Consider the following 9,940-nt stretch of genomic DNA (forward strand, 5'->3'; position numbering starts at 1 on the left):
ATTGTATTCTTAGACCAAGCAGCAGCCATACAGTAAAAGCCGAAATTGCTGACATCATCACATATCCCATACTTTTTGAAGGAAAAAAGTTGTAGCTCATAAACCAAGTATCCTAATTAAAATCCGATTGCACCATCTTGTTCCTTGCAATAAACTCTTCAAAATAAGATCCCACAAGGATATATTTCGATAAAAAATTTAACGAATATTTATCTCATGATGAACCTGTATTTAAAGATAATCGTCGAACATCACATCAACACTCCATGAACACCGCTGAAAATAGCATAGAACATCATATGTATACTACGCGAACATTATATATATCATGAAATATAAAAAATAAAATAAATAAAAATAAAATTAGTACAATAATTAATTATAGTCAAATTAAAGAAGAAAAAATGCCACCGAACATCATAAATACATCATAGAATATCACATTAAGACTACACCAACATCGCTAATATACAGCATAGAACATCAAATGTATACTATGTGAACATCACAAATATAATCAGAATATAAAATAAAAATAATAAAATTAGTGAGGTAATTAGTTAGAGTTAAATAAAACGAAGGAAAAAATGCTACCGAACATCACAAAAAATGTCCTAGAACATCAAATTTCTACTCGCGGACATTAAAAAATACATCACAGAACATTACATGTATACTACATAAACATCGTGTATATCTGTAAATAAAAAAACTGAAACATAAATTATAAATAGAAAAAATGAAAATAAAAAATAAAATATGAAAAATTGAAATAAACAAAATAATTAATCCTAGCAAAAAAGAAATGAAAAATATATAAATGTTAAAAAATAAAAAGAACAGAAAACAAAAAAAGAATGAAAAAAAAACTAAATAGAAGCAAGTAAAGGAAACAAAAAAAAGAAAAAGGAAATGAAAAATAAATAAATAAAACAAAACAAGAAAATAAAATAAAAAAGAAAAAGAAAGAAAAGAAACAAATGAAAAAGAAATAAAAATGACAAACTAACCTATGAACGACCAACGATGCGCCGCAAAAAAGGCTCGGGCGGGCGGCAACGCCGCCATTGTGGCATCGCGCGCTCTACATGGGCTGCACCCTAGGCCATCGCGCTCCAGTGGGCCGTCTTTGTGTCCGCCACGAGGGGGGTCGGCGCGCGGTTATCTGCCACCTGGTTGGCATCGAAGATTTCCGCAAAATGAGGAGGTTTATGGATTGGGTCTGATCAAGGTTAGGAACATAAGGCTTAATATTTTTCATGATTTAGCTTAATATGATTGAAATGAAATTTGAACTTGGTTTAGGATCCGATACCACTGCTGCTTCACAATTATTTTACAAAAAAAGACAGACACAGATAGTTTTATGAAATTTCCAAACTCATTTAAAACTAAAAAACAAATTGATTTCATATTTCAACTAGGTTTTTGAATAATTAATGATTTAGAAAATTCATAAGCACATTAAATACATATGCTTATATGTTTTATGTACGTTTGAGGAAAGGTTCTCAAAAGTGGTATTTAAAATCTATACATGAAAAATATTATATTTATTGAAATTTAAAAATTTCAACCTTTTAGTAAATTTTGTGATATGTTAAATTAATGGATCAATAATGTTACATCATTCCTTTTATCATATACTTTTATGGATGATGCAAAAACTTATATTTAGATGTAGGACCTTTGTCCATAGGTAGGTCATATATACTTGCTTTATCCATGCTATAATATATAACAATACAAATTTGTCATAGGTACTAACCGAACAGTAGTAACAGCAATATGTTGTCACCATATTGTAGTGTACTAGTCTATAACATTTTTAGTTTGGCGTTAGTGATGGTTTTTGTGACGTTTCTTAAACTATTTGTCACTATATTTTGACTTCATACAAATTCTTATGACACATTTGCCCCGTGGGGACCACTGCGCCTTATGAAACGCTTGCAACATGGAGGACTTGCTGCAACATACATCTAAAACAGATAAAACATTTGGAACATGTGTGTAGCCACCGCAACATAGGTAACATTCAGATAAAACACTTGTAACATGTGTCTAAAACAACTGAAATATTTGAAACACACACTTGCAACATGCTTGTAAAACACTTGAAAACCTTTGCAAACATACGCAACACCCAGATTAAACACATGCAACATATGTGTAAAACATATGCAATATCAAGATAAACACACTTGCAACTACGTGTACAACCATTGCAACTACGTGTACAACCATTGCAACATATGCAATATCTCGATCTACTTTTATAACATCTATCTGAAACACTTGCAACATACATCTGAAACACTTGAAATATACACTTGCAACATGCACTTTCAGCAAAACCTGGTAGCCGGGCGGGCGAAGCACTACACGGTGGGACCCGGCTACGTGGTCGCTGTGGAGAAGGAGGATGACAGCGGGCGGGCAGCTACGTGGCCCTCGTGAGAGGCGGCGCTGCCCCCGGCGATAGGGGCGCACGCGGTGCCCGTGGTTGAGTCGACAACAGTTGTCGGGTGGGTGCGACCTCACGGGGTGAGGCGACAGCGGCTCTGCAGTCCAGGGGGAGCACGTCGCGGCGGTGTGGGCGCTACGGCGGTGGAGAGGAAGGCCAGCGGGAGGCGCGGTGGAGAGGGAGGCATGCGAGAGGCACAGCGAAGCATGGTCACAGAGCACAATATCACCGTGAGTTTTTTAACCTATGGTGACTCAAGGGGAGCAGATAGGAATGGATTGGATAGATTGCCTTCTGGACGTCGGGTCCACCAACAGGGCCGTCCGACGCGGAGCCACGGACAAACGTCTGATTCCTAGCATTACTGATGAAAAAAGCCTACGCCTTACAAAAGATAATGGAGGGAGTGGTAGATTAGACATGAGGAGAGAAAGTCCTGGCCGTTTGGATCCCTTAAAGCACATGAACCAAAGTTTTTTTTTTTGCCGTGAATCCGACATTCCGACCATGTTGACAAGATCACAAAGTAGCAACAAATGTGAACGGAAGACGAACAATGTAGCAACTACTGTAGGTGCTCGATAATTTTATGAAGACAGTGAGTCATTGAAAAATTAAAGATGGAATGGAAGAAAATCCCGCTGAACGCTTCAGTTGATTGGTCGCCGCGTAGCCTTCAGGATATCGGTGAGCACCGAGGGGCAGCTTGCTTCCAGGTGCTTGTACCCCTCGGTCTCTAGGAAGGCATCAAGATATCCCGCGATGAACTCGACGCAACTAGCCTTGAGCTGCAAGCAGCCATGCTGCTCCGCTAGCGCTAGCGTGGTCGCCGCCGCGCGTGTCGACGGTGATGCTGTCAGCGAGCCTGCCCTCGCAGAGGAGCTTGAGCCTCTCAAGGTCGTACCTGTCCCACCGACGAGCAGATGCTGCGCCATCGACGTCGCGTCATCGCCCTCCTGGTCCAGCTTCGGCTCCGGCGCTGTGTCGGTGTAGATGAAGCGAAGCAGGGCCTCAAATGCCGCGGGCTGCATGTCCTTCACCTTGATGTGCCTAGATGCCTCCTCCTTCATTCCCCCGAACAACTCCGCCATGAACACTGGTGACCTCGAGGCAAGGATGGCCTTGTACGCGGTGAACTTCTCGCTGGACACAAGGAACGCGACGTCCGCGCCCGTCCCCTTCTGCAGGAGTTTGCCCATGGCCATCACCGCAGTATTTGGCGCCGCCTGTGCTTCTTTGAGCACGGTGTAGGAATCATCCACGAGGTAGCCTGATGCCTCGAGATCCTCTCTTGCCATAACCTCGAGTGGATCGGAGTAATCCCTGGACTTGTAGAACTTGTGTGATAAGCTCTTCTCCTCCGATGGCTCCAGCCTCCCGGCCGGATCAACCAGGCGGCAGCTGAGCTTAGCCTTGACGTCACCGCCCCACGCTTCAGAGAGAAGGACGAGATTGAGCGTCACCGGCCGATGGTGGCCCGCCCAGTGATTCTTGGGACACCAGTGGACCTCCCAGTCGTGGCCACCAACGGACCATTTGTTGGACTTGATGAGCGATCGCCGTCGCTCAGGGCCATGGTGACCGAATGACCTTGAGCAGGAGGTCCTTGTTGTGGGCAACCTCGGTGAGGTTTTGCATTTGCATGGTGGGTGATTGGATAACGGGGATCTACAGTTCTACGCTAGTGTCTACAGTAGATGTGGTGAATCTGTTTGTGTTCTTGGTAAAACATTTGGGGCGTGTTTGGAGCGTTGGCCCGTCGGCCTGGCTGCACCCCCAGCTGTAGTGCGCGTGTTTGATGTCTATGGGCCGTCTCCTAGCCCGGCTCCCCGGATGCATTTCGGTCCCCTCGGCCTGGCTCTAGGGAAACACTCCCCCCTTCGTTTTTCTAGGGCATGGCCGCGCGCGGCTCCTCTTGGGCGATTCGTGGCGGCGGCAGCTGGCTTGCGCGGGCTTGCACGGGAAGTGTGAAACCTCCGCGCGGGCTTCCGTTATTGGTGAAATCCTTTGAGCTCCTCTCCTTCATCTCCATTGCTTCTCCACCAAATCCTGTGAGAGACCGGCTCTGTGTTGAGGTGTGGTTTCTGGTCAGGTGGCGTTCTTCCCCAGCGGGCTTCCTCTTTGTTCCCCCGGCCCAGATCTGGTCAGACGCGGCACCGCACCTTGTTCCTAGCTGGGACTCCGGGAGGCGGTCGTCTTCTTCCTTTGTCTTCCTTGGTTTCGGTGGTACGCGTGGTGATACTGTGTATCAGATCTGCTTCCTCTCCGTCAGGATCTGCTTCTTCTTTGTCGCCTCGTCTTCTTCTCCGGTGTTCGCTTTGCGTTTGCTCCGTTGACCACCCTGAGGTGAAATCCACCACCAATGGACCTACTCTTTGATTTGGATGATGCTAGAGTTTCATTGTACTTGTACAAGGTGCTGTCTTTGCGGCTTATCTGAGCTTTTGGTGCCGGTTGCTTTGTTATGTGATGTTGGATTTAGGGTTTGCCTTGAATTGTTGTTACTATTCTTACTTCAGTATGGTTTCATGCTGTTTGTTTACCTGTTATTATGGTCGATGATGATGTCCATTGCACTGGGAGGCATGTTCTATCATGCAGCCATGCCTACTAGTGTTGTTGAATGATTACAGATCCATGTTGAGGCCAGCCAGGGTCAATTGAACTGTGTTTATCTTGAATATTCATGCATGTAGATGGATCCGGCCCAAAACCATGAGCTGATGGCCAATCAAGCTGCTGCCTTGGTAGTTGTTATGGTGTCTTATGTTGTCACTAGGCTTAGGAGGTCTAGGCCTAAACTAGACCCACTATTGTATCATCTTAGGAGTGATGCTGAGCATCATAGGAAGCATACCCTGCAAGCCATTTACATCTCCACAGATGCAGAGCGTCTGTCCGTGTTAAGGATGACCAGAGCTCCTTTTTATGCTTTGTGTAACCTGTTTAGAAATAGGGGGCTTGTACCAGAAATGGCTGGGTGCATAGTTGAGGAGCAGGTTGCTATGTTCCTCCATGTAGATGGACACAACCAAAGGTTTAGGGTGGTTCACCAATCCTTTAGGAGGTTAATTGAGACTGTCCATAGGCACATCCACTAGGTTTTGTATGATGTTGGTGAGCTTAGAAGTGAAATGATTAAGCCTCCTACACCTAGCATACATCCAAAGATCCTTGGGAGACATAGATAGAACCCTTAGATGTAGGTAACTGTAACTTTAACTGTTAAGCCATAACTCACTGTAGGTGTCAACCAATGCACTTATCCCACTTACACCTTTTTTAGGATTAAGCCTCCTACACATGTGTCTGTAGGTGTCAACCAATACAGTCCTACACATGTGTCTGTAGGTGTCAACCAACACCTCACATTTTGTGTGGGGTTTGATTTCCTACCCCTGAAAGCCTACTACATGTGTCTGGGCACCCTAGCCAACACATGGGTGCCATCAATGAGCTGTTGTCTCAAGACTCTAATGTCATGTCCACTAGGAGGGATGCCATCTATACTATAATGTGGGAGGGTAGGGGGTACTTGTAGGACCTAATTCATGCATGTTTATTCTTGTATAACTTAGTTTGTTGACCCTGGTATGGAACATGTGGTTTGTGTACTTCTGTTGTAATAATTATTGGACAAGGCTGAGACTAATGAGCTTCAATACTGTATACTTGTCGAGGACCAATACTAGGGTACCCAAATAGGTGGAGCTAATGATCATCAACGTTGATTCATTCGAGCAGTCAAGAGCGTGACTACAGCTCCAACTGACCCCTAGGCACGCAAGCTCCGCCTTGCCCGACCTCTGGGGGAGGGCTCTACCTCGCTCGACCCTGAGGCCATGGGCTCCGCCTTGCTCGACCCTTGGGTCTATGCTCCGCCTCACCCGACCCTGAAGCCACGGGCGCCACCTCGCCCGACCCCAAGGCCGAGGGCTCCGCCTCGCTCGACCCTTAGATTTGTGCTCCGCCTCACCTGACCCTTGGGTTTACGCTCCACCTCGCCCGACCTCTAGGGGCAGGCTCTGCCTCGCTCGACCCTAAGGCCATGGGCTTCGCCTCGCCCGACCATTAGGTTCATACTCCACCTCACCCAACCTTTGGGGATGGGCTTTGCCTCGCCCAACCCCATGGTCGCGGGCTCCGTCTCGCCCGACGGAGACCCATACCACCATCAACCACTCCAGGTCCAAGCGTGTGGGCCTAAGTCAAAACTCTGACACCAAGGAAGAGACCAGCATGCCCAGATGTAACCCATGGCCACAATATGCCATACCTTAGGATTCACATCAGGAACAGCGTCAGACGTATCAGTGTTGTTCTACCTAACCCCTGTACAAACGCTGACAGGTGTGTCAGCTCACCACGATGTCCGCTGCAATGGAATGGAACACCATGACTAGCAGACGATGCCTGCGCATGGCTCCAGTGACAGACAGGTCCACAATGTGGAGTTGCCCTATTGACATCTATAGGGTCAGCGGGACTCGCATGAAGGATAAGAAGGATCCGACGATCCTAAAGGACTCCTCTCTCTCGTTCTTCTCTTTTCCTCCGCTATAACCTATGCTTTCCCTTGGCCTATAAAAGGGAAAGCAGGGCGTCCCATGAAGGGGATCTGATCCAACCCCGAACCAATCAGATCTAGATACACACAAGAGCAGCAACCGAGCTCTCAGCACCCTTTCACTCCTTTCACTAGAGACTTGGGACCTGTCCCTCTCTCGCCTGTTTGTAACCCCTACTATAAATTTTCAGTGCTAGTAACATGAGCAGCAGCGACGAACTGGATGTAGGGACTTTCTGCCCGAACTAGTATAAACCTCGTGTCCTTTAAGCACACCATCTGAGTCAGACACGCAATACTAGAAATTTACTCGTCGGTGGTAACTCGAAACACCGACAGTTGGCACGCAAGGTAGGGGCTTTTGTGCGTCTTGATGTCCACTTTAGGTCTCGGATGGCTAGTCACGACATCAGCTGGGTCCCGAGCATGCACGTGCGCTTCGGGGACCTAGACTTCATCATCACAACAGAGGGAGAGTTGGCGTAGGCTCCCGCCACCGTCCAACCTCTCCACTCCACCGGCCTCGACGTGATCACCAAGGCACTTGAGGAGCTGTAGCTGCACACACCAGAGGCCTATGCCCCCAGGAGTGACTAGCTCCTCAGCTTTGACTACATGTGGTTAGAGCGCTAGCTCGGCACCTTCCTAGGACCCCGACCGTTCTAGGAGGACCTACGCCACCTCACCTTCTTGTTTGCCAATGTCATGGCGTAGCTTGCTAGAGAAGAGCCGCTCTCTCTGGAATACCTCATTCGAAGCACCCCAACAGCGCTCTCGTCCGATCTCCGCAACACCGTAGAGACCATTGGCCACCTTGTGGCGCAACACACTCCTCCATCCCCCGTAAACGATGAGTTTGTGGGGATGACTGAATATGTCATGGAATCTTTCCACGACCTCCTTGTAGGAGAATCGGAGTCGCCCTCCAGCTCTGACTCTAGTACAGGGAGCTATCATCCCTCTCATGAATGTTTCATGGAAAGTACCCCCGAGCGACACGTTGAAAGCATCCACAAGGGAGAGGCTACCTCAATGAATGACTTTGACGACAAGGTCGAGAGGGATGCAGGGGCCCCAACTCGCCTGTGGGTAGAGCAGCTGAAGGCTCGGCACCAAGAGCTCGAGGAAGCATGACTGTAGATCGAGCAGGAACACGCGGAGCTCAAGCAAGAGATCGAGCGCCACGAAGACAGTGGGCATGCGTGCGCCATGGCCCATGACATGAACTAGAGGATCATCGAGGATGATGAAGCCCTCCCACACTTCACTTGAGTAAGCTAGAACATCGCTGCTATGGCAGCCTTGCTCCAGGGGCTTCTAGGGCCTACGATGCCTGAGGATCATCGGACCCATCGTGAGATTCGCACGCTACTCGAGCGTGCGGCGGCGCAGCAGGCCGAGAGCGCGCTGTCCCAATGATGCAAGCTTGACGCCAGCCAATGCATGCCCTTAGAACGACCTGACAAGGATGTGTCAGTCTACCAGGCACCACAAGGTGGCAGGCCGCGCACCGTGGTCCCGGTGCATGAGCGTCTCGGCCACCACCGTGAAGTGCACGACACCCTCTGTAACACCCTAGGTGTTAGCCTTGCCTAAATTGGCTTGCATTGCATTGCATGAGCATCAAGCATTCATATTAAGATTTTACATATGAAACATATGAAACATGCTTGTTATTTTATGTTTCTTTGTATGTATGCATGTGATCATGAGTGAATACATGTAGATGGTGGATGTGAGTCACTAAAACATCATAGCTATACTTAGGATAACTAATGGAACATGGTTCATGAAGATCACTTTGTATGATCAAGTACTTAAGTGATGCTATGGGTGTTGACCTGGAGAGCTTTATGTGTAACCAATGTATGAAATGATTGTGTGACCTTACAAATAGCTTAAACATGTTTAAAATATCACTATGAACAACTTTGGTATTCATGGTTAGGGCTAAATTGGTCACTAAGTCATAGTTCATGTACAAGTCATCATTTGAATGTAATGGGTTTGACCAAGTTTGAACTATATCATAGAGACCTTGCATGGATGTGGTCACTAAAGCAAAGTTGTAGTATTTGATAAGGGGAACAACTTTTATTTTTGGGTCGTAGACTAGTTTAGCTCCTAACATGCTTGAATTAGGCTCACAAGATTCAACAATTCACTGTTTCCAACGCTTAGCAAAAAATTTCCAAGTCATGTGCACTGACAGTTTGACAAGCTTGGCTTTGAGATGATATTACTCAGTATTGGTTGAGAATTAGCACATGATTCTTTAAGAGTAATCAGAGCTGGTACTTAGGGCTACGAGTTCTGTTTAGGTTGTTTGCACTAACAAGCTATGGATTAGGAGATTTAATTGCTTCAAATCGTGTCGTCAGGCTCGGTTCGGGGCTCTGATGGCCAACTCGTTCGGTCTTAAGTGGCCGACCGACAACCAAGCATGGCCGCCGCATGGAGGAAATGAAGCCACGCATCACCGCCAGTCTGAGCAGCCAGGCCATGTTGAGCCACAGCACGCCTTTATCATCCCTAGCACTCACCCGCTCCATCCCTGCGCTCTCATTTTGCTCTCTGCCTTTTTCCTTCACCCACCCGCAGCAGCCGCAGCAGCGGACAGCACCACAGTCACCATTGCCGAGCACCGCGCCAACTCCGCCGAGCACTGTGCCACCTCTGCCGAGCACCGTGCCACCTCTACCGAGCACCGCGCCACCTCCGCCGAGCACCGCGCCACCTCTGCCGAGCACCGCGCCACCTCCACCAAGCACCGCAGCCACTCCACCATCATCCTAGAGTTTCACCGCGGCCACATTTGCTTACTAACCACGCCTGGTAAGTCATCGTGGCCGCACCGCCTCCGACCTCCTTTCGCCATAGTGGTTGGTACTCTAGAACCGCCATTG

The 9,940-nt window shown here is 47.6% G+C and overlaps 1 pseudogene; it reads right to left on the reverse strand.

The window, feature by feature from the left end:
• Positions 1–3,117: 3,117 nt before the first annotated feature.
• On the reverse strand, positions 3,118–4,105 carry LOC136545735 (BTB/POZ and MATH domain-containing protein 1-like; annotated as a pseudogene).
• Positions 4,106–9,940: the final 5,835 nt, after the last annotated feature.

The sequence above is a fragment of the Miscanthus floridulus genome, chromosome 3 (assembly GCF_019320115.1).
Source record: "Miscanthus floridulus cultivar M001 chromosome 3, ASM1932011v1, whole genome shotgun sequence".
NCBI classification, from domain to species: domain Eukaryota; kingdom Viridiplantae; phylum Streptophyta; class Magnoliopsida; order Poales; family Poaceae; genus Miscanthus; species Miscanthus floridulus.